This window comes from Lissotriton vulgaris, chromosome 1_1 (genome assembly GCF_964263255.1).
Source record: "Lissotriton vulgaris chromosome 1_1, aLisVul1.2, whole genome shotgun sequence".
NCBI classification, from domain to species: domain Eukaryota; kingdom Metazoa; phylum Chordata; class Amphibia; order Caudata; family Salamandridae; genus Lissotriton; species Lissotriton vulgaris.
In genome coordinates, this window is record NC_141685.1 from 418,486,367 (window position 1) to 418,501,175 (window position 14,809).

Consider the following 14,809-nt stretch of genomic DNA (forward strand, 5'->3'; position numbering starts at 1 on the left):
CGTTTGTTAACGTTCGATTCGATGGAAATCAGGAAGTGTTGACCACCATTTTGTCACTGCGAGTAAATATTTTGTTATAAATGAATCCTTATTGAAAAACATTGTCTGCGCCATCTTGCCTTTTTGTCCAATGCCACAATTTTGTCGTGCACGGCAGCCATTTTAGATGCCTTGACCAGGCCCACTCTCTGCACGCCGCCGATCCTCAGCATGGCTTCCCACCCTCGCAAGCATCCCCCCCACGCACTGGTCATCCCCGCTCTCTCTCTCATGCATGGGCCATATACTTCCCCCCATCTGCGCTGCTCTTCTCTGAGAATCACACCCTGTGCCCTCCCGACACCTCTCTTTCACCCTATTCACTACCGCACCCTCTGACACTCCTCTTCCTCTGTGTCCGATTGTCCAGGCCGGACCTAGGCTATCACCTACCCCTGCGGATGTAGTTTATGGCCCCAGCTGTAGAGAATTCAGACATGCCAACCCTCCCGATTCAGGCGTGTGACTACTGATTTCAGTGCTAGTCTCCCGCCTCCCGATTTCTGCAAGCAAAAATTCGGGGGCATATTACGAACAGCTAGCGATAATTTTTGTCTCTAACTTGTTTAGAGACAAAAATTATCGCCGCACATCGGCGATTTTTATCGCAGATAAACCTTGCTATTATCGCAGAAAAGTCAGCGATATTCATGTATTATCGAGCAAATGCTCTTAGCCATGTTATCCACCTCCCATTGGATAACATGGCTAAGAACTGCTCAGGGCAGGTGTTAGATTTTGGAGATATTCGCGCTTAGCGCGAATATCTCCAAAAGTTGGTAATAGGAGATAGCGATGTTAGGGACTGTTTCCAGTCGCTAACATCTTGGCACGCCTGCTTTGCATGTCATTAGTGATAAGTATCACTGACATGCAAAGCGGGGCCCAAGATGGTCGCTATCTCCTTTTAGCTGTCACTAACTGGTGTTAGCGACAGCTTGGTAATAGGGAGATATTTTTATCTCCGCTTTCTTGGCTTTTAAAGCCAAAAAAGCGGAGATAAACCCCCTTGATAATATGCCCCACGATTCCTTGGGGGTTTCAGCTGACAGGGCTTGGTATTGTGTTACATGGTAATTTTTCCAGGAAACGTCAGAGGGTCGATGCAGGGGTTCTAGAAGAGGTGATAAACCATTTAAGCCTCATGAACAAGCGCATGGTCTTTTAAAGATTTGTGAAGTACTCGGGGCAGCGGTGTGTGTCCTCTTTCAGGAGCGGGCGGGGGGGGGGGGGCACTGCCAGCAACTTGCCAGGTCAGGTAGTGTTCAACACGTGCATCACCCTTTCTCTGCCTGCTATTGCGCTCCATGCTTCGGAAAGGTAAGAAAAAGAACGTGCATTTGAGTTTGAAATGTCCGATCCTGCAGCAGCACACTTCCAAAGCCCACACATGACAATAACCCGATTCAAGGCCCCATTCACCCGTTTTTAAAAAAATAGATAACACTCCAACAAAGTAAGATTATAAAACTTTATTAACTATTAACTATAACGAACGGAACAAAAACTAAAAACATTTAAACATTTTTCAACACAAAAAGCAACAATGGTTAGAAGCTGTCTTTTGTGCGAATAGTCCCAAGGCAGCACAACGTGCAGAGTTCTGGACGGCACCCAGGTGATGTCGCCTGGGTGCCGCACTGGTTTTGGGATCCTACAATGCAGCACAGAAAAACAGCGTGGGGCGTCCCGGGTGGTGCGGGGGGAGGCCTCGTCAGTAGCGGTCTGTTGTGCGAATAGTCCCAAGGCAGCAGAACGCGTTGAGATGTTGATGGGACTGTGTCCAGTGTCACATGGCTGACACAACATGTACGACAGGCACCCAGGTGATGTCCAGTAAACTGCCGCACTGGTTTTCGTATCCTACAATGCTGCTCCGAAAATTGGCGTGCGGCGGCCCGGGGGTGGGGGAGGCGGCGTGAACGGGCCTCCCCAGGTGGCGGCCATCTAGCTGAGTTGCGCTCGCTTTTGCGGCTACAGCGTCTCGCTCACCATGTTGTTGAGTTGCTTCCACTCTTGCAGTGCAGCGATAGGCGGCTGCCACATGGCTCTTAAAATGGCGGACGGCTCCTCGGTTTTGGGCCTGGTCCACTGAAATGGCCCTGGGACACCTTGGAACTCGGACGCTTGCCTGCTAGGGCTTGGGCTCCATTCTCGAAAAGCGTCCCCTCAGCCGTGAAGATTCTACAAAAGTCTTGGGGGCCCCCGACTCCCGCAGGCTTCCGGTGGGGAGCGGCTGCCATGATTGCTTGTGGAATGACCACGACGGAGCCACGAGATGGTGGTGCTCTCATGCTGACGCCAGCTTCAGTCTGAATGATCCAGAAACAAGGTGGGGCTTTCATCGTTTGGGAAAAAAAAATGTTCTAAACCAATGAAAAGTGTTATTTTTAGGTCATATGACCAAGCCTTCCATCTTTAGGAAACCAAAAGTAAAATGAACCAATGAAAAGTTTTATAAACAAGTCACATGACCTGTTATGCGGCATAGGGCTACAAAAAGCGTAGAAAATCTGTTGGCACGTGAGGCGGCGTCAGTAGCGGACCGATGTGCGAATAGGCCGAAGGCAGCACAACGCGCCGAGATCCGGATGGCACCGAGGTGGTGTCCAGCAAATTGCCGCACTGGTGTGGCCATCCTACAATGCTGCGCCGAAAGACGGCGTGTCCAGCTGAGTTGCGGTCACTGTTGCGGTACAGTGACTCGAACGCGCCGAGATCTGGATGGCACCGAGGTGGTGTCCAGCAAATTGCCGCACTGGTGTGGCCATCCTACAATGCTGCGCCGAAAGACGGCGTGTCCAGCTGAATTGCGGTCACTGTTGCGGTACAGTGACTCGAACGCGCCGAGATCCGGATGGCACCGAGGTGGTGTCCAGCAAATTGCCGCACTGGTGTGGCCATCCTACAATGCTGCGCCGAAAGACGGCGTGTCCAGCTGAGTTGCGGTCACTGTTGCGGTACAGTGAGTCGAACGCGCCGAGATCTGGATGGCCCCGATGTTGTGTCCAGCAAGTTGCCGCACTGGTGTGGCCATCCTACAATGCTGCGCCGAAAGTCGGCGTGGGGTGCCCCGTTGGCTTATGAGGTGATGTCAGTAGTGGACCGATGTGTGAATAGGTCGGAACCAGCACAAGGCGCCAAGATCCGAATGGCAAGTCCTGGATGTTGAGTGCCTCAGTTGAGAGTTCTGAGCAGTGCTTGTAAGACTATCTGAAGTTTATTATAAGAATCAGAGTAAGTTGAAGACTGTCTAAAGCTCATTTGCACCTTTTGCAGCTTCACTATTGCCCAAGGTGGTGTTCAGCTGAACTTTTTTCCTTTTCCTTTCTGCTTCTTTTCCTACAATCCGTTTCATCTGAAGACACGACCAGGTCCCTGAATGTGTGTAGGGGGACGCTATTGAGTGAATGAAAATGGCGGCTTGTCCAGCTGAATTGCGGTCACTGTTGCGGTACAGTGAGTCGAACGCGCCGAGATCCAGGACCGATGTGTGAATAGGTCGGAACCAGCACAAGGCGCCAAGATTCGAATGGCAAGTCCTGGATGTTGAGTGCCTCAGTTGAGATTTCTGAGCAGTGCTTGTAAGATTGTCTGAAGCTTATTTGCATCTGCTGCAGCTTCACTATTGCCCTTGTGTGGCCAAAGGTCGCACATGACATAGGCGGCCGGCTCCCGAGGTCCGGCGGAACTTTTTGCCTTTTCCTTTCTGCTTCTTTTCCTACAATCCGTTTCATCTGAAGACACGACCAGGTCCCTGAATGTGTGCAGGGGGACGCTATTGATTGAATGAAAATGGCGGCTTGACACAAAGCTGACTCAAGCGTTACTGTTGATGCTATACAGACAAAAATTGGTTTTCAGTTTGTACATTCTTCATGTTTTTTTTTTCCATCCAAGTCTGATTGAGAGTTTGTAGAAAAATGGCTTCAGATTTTCCACATACTACTCTTCAACATTCTTCCTAAATGTAACAATGTGAAACTCACTAGGAGAACGGCTGTTTCTGTTTCCTTTCAAAATGCTGCCAACAATATTTTCTGAATGGAAGACACCATCTTGTAGCATAAAGGGCCGAAAGGGGTTCTGGTCTGGCCGATGGTTGGTGGAGACATTTTGACTATATCTTGGACCTGCCCGGCCTCGCCCAAAATGGCGCCGGTATAAATGGGACTCGTAACTCCTTGCCCGCAAATGTATATCTAGAAAATGTTATTGTAAGTGGCCCTGTCCTATTTTAATTACAAAATGTATGTCCACCGATTCCGCAACTGTTAGACACCTTAGTTCTTGCAACCTAATGGCCCGCTCGTTACGTTCCTCTACAGTGTAAATGTCTCCTCATCATATACGATTTCAGTTTGCTCCGTGGCCGGCCCACGTGGTTATAGGCCCGTATTTGTATACTGACATTTTCACAATAAAGGTTTTTAAAACAAAACACGGTAGTAGTATTTACATTGGTAAAGTTTTTACTTTTAGTCACTGTTTTCGAATCAGTAAAAGGCAAGTGAAATAAAGCAGTCCAATTACATGACGGATAAAAGGTATAATATGTAGGAACGCAGTAAAGATAAATGGTCAAGGGCAGTTGTGTTTTTCATGTCTGCAACATAAAGTGATCGATAAGAATCTGATAATCAGGCGTATCGGCGACTAAGACAGCAGGCCGAATCTCTTTTACTCAACGGTTCCGTCATGGAAGGAAGAAACGCCCTTTTTCTCGAAAAAGGAATATATTTTACTTGCAAGTCAGTTGTAAATTTTCCGGGAAAGTACATTAGCCTGGAATATTATAACATATGTTTGAAAAAAAAATATTGTTCGAAAACAATAAAAAGCGTAATTTTTAGGTCATATGACCAAGCTTTTCATCATTAAATTAACAAAAGTAAAATGAACCAATGAAAAGTTTTATTAACAAGTCATATGACCTGTTATGCTTACGTTACGCGCTGCGCGCCGCGCCTCGGATCACTTCCGGGTGCGCTAACGCGGCGTGTCATATAACGCATTACGCGACAACGTAGGTCAAGAATATAGTCAAAATGTCTCCACCAACCAGCGTTCAGAACACAACCCCTTTCAGCAGTCCAAAAAGTTCTGTTAAATGACAACAGAGGTGACAGGCAACAAGAACCATCAGTCAAAGAGGGGAGGGCAAGTTCTTCTCTTCCGGGTCATGTTGGGGCGCTACCGGAACTGATCGAATTGGTAGTCTACAGTGTTTCTGGATGTTTCAGACTAAAGCTGGCGTCAGCATGAGACCACTACCATCTCGTAGCTCTGTCGTGGCCATTCCACGAGCAATCATGGCAGCCGCTCCCCACCAGAAGCCTGCGGGAGTCGGAGGCTCCCAAGACTTTTGTAGAATCTTCACGGCTGAGGGGACGCTTTTCGAGAATGGGACCCAAGCCCTATCAGGGAAGCGTCCGAGTTCCAAGGTATCCCAGGGCCATTTTAGTGGACCAGGCCCAAAACCGAAGAGCCGGCCGCCATTTTGAGAGTCCTGTGGCAGCCGCCTATCGCTGCACCGCAAGAGCGGGAGCAACTCAACTACATGATGAGCGAGACGCTGTAGTCGCAAGAGCGGGCGGTAAACAGCTGAATGGCGGAAGAGGCACAGTGTAGCAAAAGCGGGCGGAATGGCAACTAAAACGGTAAAGGGGCGCCCCACTACAGCTTGTCTTCAGGTGAAACGGATTGTGGGACAAGGTCCAGAATTGAAGAGTCATCAAAAGGCAAAAAGTTCCGCCGGACCCCGGGAGCCGGCCGCCTATGTCGGGGGCGATCTCAGGCTACACCAGTGCTATAAGACTTGGGGAGGGTGTCGGAGCCAAGCGTCTTCTCCGAGTCCATGGCCATCACACCGCCCAAGTTTTCTAATGCAGTCAGGTCCACAAACGACACTCACATACTTTGAGAATAGTGAAGCTGCAGTAGGTGGAAATAAGCTTCAGACAGTGTTACAAGCGCTGCTCAGAACTCTGAACTATGGCACCCAACATCCAGAACTTATGCTATTTGAGAATGGCAGTGACATCGAAGCATCTCAGGGACCAAAACCATTAACGTACTTTCACGTATGAAAATCTTACTTGGGGAGGGGGCAGGAGCGAAGCGCCCCCTCCCAGTCAGCGCCACCACACCGTATGTTGAAAATTTGAAGCCATCGTTCTACAAAGTCAACCAAACTTGGATTGAAAAATCTAGAAAAATGTACAAACTGAAAACCAGTTTTGGTCTGCATAGCATCAGTAGCAACGCTTGAGTCAGCTTTGTGTCAAGCCGCCATTTTGATTCAACAAAGCACAGGCATTGAAAAAGGCTCAAATTCAGAACTCTAAACTATGGCACCCAACATCCAGGAGCTTGCCATCCGGATCTTGGAGCCTTGTGCTGCTTTCGATCTATTCACACATCGGTCCACTACTGATATCATCTTATAAACCAACGTTATGTAAATAGTTTTTTAATAAAATGTTTTACCCTGTTTCTTTGCTGGTGTGTTGTCTATATTTTTAATATTTGCATAGGGTTTGTCGTTATTTTGTGCGGGATGGGTGATGGAGCCGAGCTGTCTTGCAGCCCTCATGGTGTGGAGCTCAGTTCATCTCACTATTTTCGTATTTCTCATGTATGGTTGTTCCTAATATTTCTATTTTAGCGAGGTCAAAAAGAGATCCAATTAGTGGCCTACTGATTTTGCTCGATTACTTTTATTTTTTTTACACGATTTTTCACTATCTGCAAAGACTAAACAGAGTATTGCGACTTTGTGCTTGTTTGTAAATAGAGAATGATCCAAAGAGAACCAATTCTAAAACAGTAAATGCTTGGACAACAATCAATCAAATGGAGAGACAAGCAGGCACGACGGATTAAAAAGGGGGGAAAGGCTTGCGTTAACTACCGTTCACTATCTGCAAAGAGAGAGTACTACTAAGACAAAAGAGGGGAGGGGGGGGGGTGCAGCGTTCAAAGCACATCAGCGTGCATAAATACGAAAATGTTTTCATCTATCACGTACTTGACATTTTAAAGCTTTTCATATTTGCTATTAAAAAACCAATGAAATTCACAGAAAAAACCATAGGTTATAGTGGATATATAGTTAGGAATTTGCATTTACAAAACCTTGAAAATTCAATGAAAAAACCATTGGTTTTAGGCCATATATAGTTAGGGATTTGCATTTACAAAACCTTATTTTACTCGCATAAAACCATTGAAATTCCATATATAGTTATAAGCGCTAACTATATATCGCGCACCCGCAATCCACTGCTGATGATGTCACATATTACATCATTCATGACATGGTTAGTGACATCACTGATGACATCACTGATGACATCTCAAATGACGAGCAATCATGGCAGCCGCTCCCCACCAGAAGCCTGCGGGAGTCGGAGGCCCCCAAGACTTTTGTAGAATCTTCACGGCTGAGGGGACGCTTTTCGAGAATGGGACCCAAGCCCTATCAGGGAAGCGTCCGAGTTCAAAGGTGTCCCAGGGCCATTTTAGTGGACCAGGCCCAAAACCGAAGAGCCGGCCGCCATTTTGAGAGTCCTGTGGCAGCCGCCTATCGCTGCACCGCAAGAGCGGGAGCAACTCAACTACATGATGAGCGAGACGCTGTAGTCGCAAGAGCGGGCGGTAAACAGCTGAATGGCGGAAGAGGCACAGTGTAGCAAAAGCGGGCGGAATGGCAACTGAAAAGGTAAAGGGGCGCCCCACTACAGCGTGTCTTCAGGTCAAACGGATTGTGGGACAAGGTTCAGAATTGAAGAGTCATCAAAAGGCAAAAAGTTCTGCCGGACCCCGGGAGCCGGCCGCCTATGTCGGGGGCGATCTCAGGCTACACCAGTGCTATAAGACTTGGGGAGGGTGTCGGAGCCAAGCGTCTTCTCCGAGTCCATGGCCATCACACCGCCCCTAAGGGGCCTCCGTCAAGCTGTTTAGGAAGGTAACATATCACATTGTTTTCTAATGCAGTCAGGTCCACAAACGACACTCACTTACTTTGAGAATAGTGAAGCTGCAGTAGGTGGAAATAAGCTTCAGACAGTGTTACAAGCACTGCTCAGAACTCTTAACTATGGCACCCAACATCCAGAACTTATGCCATTTGAGAATGGCAGTGACATCGAAGCAACTCAGGGACCAAAACCATTAACGTACTTTCACGTATGAAAATCTTACTTGGGGAGGGGGCAGGAGCGAAGCGCCCCCTCCCAGTCAGCGCCACCACACCGTATGTTGAAAATTTGAAGCCATCGTTCTACAAAGTCAACCAAACTTGGATTGAAAAATCTAGAAAAATGTACAAACTGAAAACCAGTTTTGGTCTGCATAGCATCAGTAGCAACGCTTGAGTCAGCTTTGTGTCAAGCCGCCATTTTGATTCAACAAAGCACAGGCATTGAAAAAGGCTCAAACTCAGAACTCTGAACTATGGCACCCAACATCCAGGAGGTTGCCATCCGGATCTTGGAGCCTTGTGCTGCTTTCGACCTATTCACACATCGGTCCACTACTGACATCATCTTATAAACCAACGTTATGTAAATAGTTTTTTAATAAAATGTTTTACCCTGTTTCTTTGCTGGTGTGTTGTCTATATTTTTAATATTTGCATAGGGTTTGTCGTTATTTTGTGCGGGATGGGTGATGGAGCCGAGCTGTCTTGCAGCCCTCATGGTGTGGAGCTCAGTTCATCTCACTATTTTCGTATTTCTCATGAAGGGTTGTTCCTAATATTTCTATTTTAGCGAGGTCAAAAAGAGATCCAATTAGTGGCCTACTGATTTTGCTCGATTACTTTTATTTTTTTACACGATTTTTCACTATCTGCAAAGACTAAACAGAGTATTGCGACTTTGTGCTTGTTTGTAAATAGAGAATGATCCAAAGAGAACCAATTCTAAAACAGTAAATGCTTGGACAACAATCAATCAAATGGAGAGACAAGCAGGCACGACGGATTACAACGGGGGTAAAGGCCTGCGTTAACTACCCTTCAGTATCTGCAAAGAGAGAGTAAATGTAAATGTAAATGTAAATGTGTTTCGATTTATATAGCGCAACACTTTAACCCAGGGGTCTCAAGGCGCTTGCTTAGGGAACCCGTCCTGGTATTCCCCTGTGAGATAACCCGGTCGGGTATCCACAAGGTGAAAGCCAGGCATCCCGCCGCGAGGGGCCGTTGTGGAGATTAAGCAAGCTATTGCCCAGAGTCGCAGAGTGTGACCCCGTGAGTCGAGTAGGCACCGGAGCGAGAATTGTCGACTCCGTGGAATTTTGAGCCCGAGACCCGCCGAGGCGGGGAATCGAACCCTGGTCCACGGCCGATCTCAGCTTCCAGGTCTGCCGCCTCTAACCACTGAGCCACGCTTCTCCACAGAGTACTACTAAGACAAAAGAGGGGAGGGGGGGGGGGTGCAGCGTTCAAAGCACATCAGCGTGCATAAATACGAAAATGTTTTTATCTATCACGTACTTGACATTTTAAAGCTTTTCATATTTGCTATTAAAAAACCAATGAAATTCACAGAAAAAACCATAGGTTATAGTGGATATATAGTTAGGAATTTGCATTTACAAAACCTTGAAAATTCAATGAAAAAACCATTGGTTTTAGGCCATATATAGTTAGGGATTTGCATTTACAAAACCTTATTTTACTCGCATAAAACCATTGAAATTCCATATATAGTTATAAGCGCTAACTATATATCGCGCACCCGCAATCCACTGCTGATGATGTCACATATTACATCATTCATGACATGGTTAGTGACATCACTGATGACATCACTGATGACATCTCAAATGACATCACTGATGACATCACTGAAAACATCTCATTTGACATGACTGATAACATCACTGATGATATCATTCATGTGATAATACGATGAACCTCTTCAGACTCTAATATAACCTTAGATACAATCAGTGTAAACAGACACTCACAGACTGTCACTCATCCATGGAGTTACTCACACACCTAGTCAGTCATGCAAAGAATCAATCACACCTCCATTTCCTCAACTATACAGTTATACAAACTTTACTTATTCAAACATATACTAACACATATTTACTCTATTATACAATCCCTGATACAAGTTCACAATGATCCATACAGCCACTCACACATTCACTGGCTCTTATGCACAGTTATTTATATATGTCAACTCTCACATGTACTGTGTTTTACATATGTACTTACTTTGACATGTAGCACTGAGATATCCATTCACTCACCAATACACTCATGCACACAGTCAACCGCCCATACAGCTGTTTCCACATGCACTTTTGAAACCATACATCTAGTGAATCAACTGCTCACACATCTATGCACAGAGTCACACACCTCCCAGCCACCCACACACACACTCAGTATCCCATACAAATACTTGGGCAACCAATCAATAACCCATATAGTTACTCATATAGCTACTTATCAACACATGCAACAGTTTACAGAACAACAGACATAATGATGCACAAATTAAGACAGTTTAGTCACTAACCCATGCACTCAGTGAGACACATTTAATCACTCACTCATACAGTCAGTCATGCACCTACTAAATCCTTCATCCAGACACTTATATATCCACTCATTCTTCAATATGTAAGAGATATTTTAACTTTACAGAAACATACAGTCACTGGATGTTGTCATCAGTGATGTCATCAGTGATGTCATTTGAGATGTCATCAGTGATGTCACTAACCATGTCATGAATGATGTAATATGTGACATCATCAGCAGTGGATTGCGGGTGCGCGATATATAGTTAGCGCTTATAACTATATATGGAATTTCAATGGTTTTATGCGAGTAAAATAAGGTTTTGTAAATGCAAATCCCTAACTATATATGGCCTAAAACCAATGGTTTTTTCATTGAATTTTCAAGGTTTTGTAAATGCAAATTCCTAACTATATATCCACTATAACCTATGGTTTTTTCTGTGAATATATATATATATATATATATATGGAATCCAACCTGTTGCCGGCGGCAGCCGTCAGCCAGCACACACGTACACAGACTCCTTCAATGATTACCGCAAACCAGACTTCTTTGTAGAAATATTTATTGCTGTTCAAATGGTGAAGGTGGCGCCAGTCATCAGACGCGTTTCGGACTTACGTCCTTGCTCACTGATATATATATATATATATATCATGGCTCCAAAGTCCCCCCTATCCCGGCCGGGAAGGAAGGAACGCGGCACTTGTGGGGCAGTTTATTTCACAAGACTCGATTTATTTCGTAATTTGACACAGACGCGTTTCGGGAAACCCCATTCTCAATGTGTTCACAGCCGTGAAACACAGAAACTTATTTTTAAAGGGACCCAGCACGTAAATGAATTAGGGATAGTGAGGTAGGACTGCTCACCTACACACAACGGTGAGCGCCATTTTACACAGTGCAAAGTCCAATGTATTTACAATTAAATAGATGCATATATCTTAAATACATAGTTGCTTACAGTCAATAAATCACATTCAGTTAATAATAAGAAGAATATTCATAATTCGACATTTGATTAGTCATCGCACAACCTGTGTAACAGTAAATCTTGCCGTGGATCGGCATGTGCGGCTCCAACATGAGCCGCTAGCGGTACCTCCTAATTTCGCCATCTAGTGGCACTTCCCTAGTTCTAAAAATAGTAGGCAGCTAGAGGGTGTAAAATTATTAAACAGTCTATTCCAGGAGAAAAGAAGATAATCAAAATCTCTAGGTTCATTTTCCTAGATGCACAGCAAGCTCCTCACCACTATTGAGGCCTTTGGGGGTCTTTGTCTGGAGGTCGATTATAAATCTCGACTCCAGTCGTCTTACTTTGGTCACTCTGTCGCCCCCTATCTCGTGATCAGGCACATGATCAATGCCAAAGTATTGCAAGGCGTCTCGGTCACTATTGTGTTTTATCGCATAGTGTCTAGCTACCGGAGATTTCATATCCTTATTAGCTATAGCCCGCATATGTTCCAGAATTCTGAGCTTGACACCATTTACCGTGCTCCCGATATATTTCAGATTGCACGGACAAGTCAAGCAATAGACGACATATGGAGTCTGACAAGTAATAAATTTGGACATTTGTTTGCGCTCTTGCAGTCCTGGCACCTCATAGCCCAACACCCTTTACTGAAAGCACAAGCTTTGCACTTCCCGCACGGGAAGAATCCTCTCATGTCTTTTAGAGTTGTATCTTTCTTTTTAGGGATGTCAAGATGGCTATGAACCAATAGATCTTTGATAGATCTAGCCTTTTGAAATGTGACTAGCGGGCCTGGGGGAATGTCTCGTCCTATAATAGGATCAGTTTTCAAGACATGCCAGTTTTTCTTGAGAATGTTTTTCAAAAAACGTGCATCCTCGGAAAATGATGTGATTAAACGGAACTTTCCTTCGTCCTTGCTTTGTTTTGCTGCATATGTGGCATTAGTTAGTAGTTGGTGACGGGGGATTTTAGACACTTTATTGAGAGTCTCAGTTAGAAGGGCACTATCGTACCCCCTCAATTTGAATCTCTCAATGCTTTCTGCGGCACATCTCATAAAATCTTGATTTTGGGAACAGTTGCGTTTGGGGCGCAGCATCTCCCCATAAGGAATACTTTTCTTTAGGGAAACTGGGTGGCCACTGCCAGCATGTAGTGTGCTGTTACCAGCGGTAGGTTTTCTGTATAATGAAGTAGTTATAGCATTTCCCTTGATCTCAATTTTCAGGTCGAGGTAGCTCACTGCCACTGGGCTTACCTCGGCCGTGAAGTGGAGATTTAAATTGTTGTTGTTCAGGTGTTTAATATAGTCCCTGGCACTTTCAGATGAACCTTCCCAGACCATGAAAAGGTCATCTATATACATGTGCCAGGACACTATGTGGTTGGACCATACTTGATTACCGTCGGACCAGGCCACCTGCTCCTCCCACCAGCCCACTAATAAATTTGAGTAGCTGGGGGCGAAGCAGGTGCCCATCGCGGTCCTGGAGACCTGTCTATACATGTTGCCCTCAAATAGGAATATGTTATTCAGTAGACAGAACTCTGTCATTTCAAGGAGCATAGTACTGTGCCGGGCAAATTTCAATGCTCTTTTTTTCATGTAATATTCAACTGCCTTTAAACCCTGAGTGTGTTCAATACAAGTGTATAAACTTGTGATGTCCATCACAATTAGGATGTATGAGTCATTCCATTTCAATTTCTCCAACTTCATGATAAAATCCTTAGTATCCCTGATGTAGGATTTTAGAGTAGCCACAGCTTCAAATAGAAAATGGTCAATAAAGGTTGATAGCTTTTCTTAAGACTGCCCATAGAAGATACTATGCCGGTGCCTTGGCATCCTTATGGATTTTAGGTAGTTGATAAAATGTTGGTATAATGGGATGATTAGATCTTAAAAATAAAAACTTGTCAGTGTCCAACATCTTTTTTTTTTGACGGGGCTCCAAGGCCCCGTCAAGCCCCGGGGAACGCCATCCAGGGGCTTTTATTCAATATTTTATGGGGGCTCACAGCCCCCCGCTGCCCCGGGGACCGCCCCCCCCCCGCCGGGGCTTTTAAAAAAAATACATATACCTGTGTGGGGGGGGGGGGCTCAAGCCCTCGGGACCACCACCTCCCCAGGGCTTTGCCAATGTTTCGAGGGGGCTGCGTGGCCCCCCTCCAGGAGTCCTTGATGGCCCTGGGGACCGCCACCCCCCAGGGCCAGCTCCTGCAGTGTCCCGGGGTGCCCACCCCGGGACACTGCTGTTTGCAATGACAGGGCAGGAGCCGCACGGCTCCCGCCCTGTCATTGCAAACTCTGCGTTGCTTCATTGAAGCGAGAGCAGGGAAACCTGCTCTCACTTCAATGAAGCAAAGCAGATTGCTTTTCCACATGGGGAGCTGCATGTTGGCAGCTCCCCATGTGGAAAAGCAATGCCGGCTCCCGTAGGATGCCGGGAGCAGGCGGGACCGTGGGTGCATTAGGGCTCCCCCCACGGCCCCCAATAGAGAGGGCCAGAGAGGGCTAGAAGTGGCCCGGAAGGTGGGCCACGTGGCCCCCCTCCCCAAAATGTAAAATTTTAAAAATAAATAAATATAGGCCGGTCCCGGGGGCTGGGTTCCCCGGGGCTTATTGAGGCCTCAAGAGGGGGGCCACACAGCCCCCTCCATAAAAGATAAAAAAGAAATGTGGCTATGCCCCAGGGGATGGGGTCCCCGGTGCTGGATTTGGCCACAGGAGGGGGGCCTACACGGCCCCCTTCCCATTCATTTTTCTTTTTTTTTTTTAAAAGGGGTCAGGCCCTGGGGTATGGAATCCGCAGGGCCCAAAAAAGGGAAAAGAAGGGGGACCACAAAGCCCCCCTTCTAAAAATATATCTTTTTTTTACAAGACCGATCTTCCTGGAGGCTCAGCCCCCTCCCAGCAACAATCTGCAAACACACCCTGTGGCTCTTTTTAAATTGGGAAATTAATTCCCCTTCAATACTGGGGGTTCCTGGGGGCCAACTAGCCCACCAGGTACCTCCAGTAAACGCCACAGGGCTGCGTTGCAGAGAGGTGGTTCAGACCACGCCCATTTTTACACCTCTCTTCAATGGAGCGCTGTGGCGCCTACTGGAGGTAGCTGGTGGGCTTGTTGGACCACCGAGCCCCTCAGGATTCAAGGGAACTCAATCCCCCAACTTAAAAGGCGCCACAGGATGCGTTTTCACAGTGGTGAAGGGAGGGGGCGGGA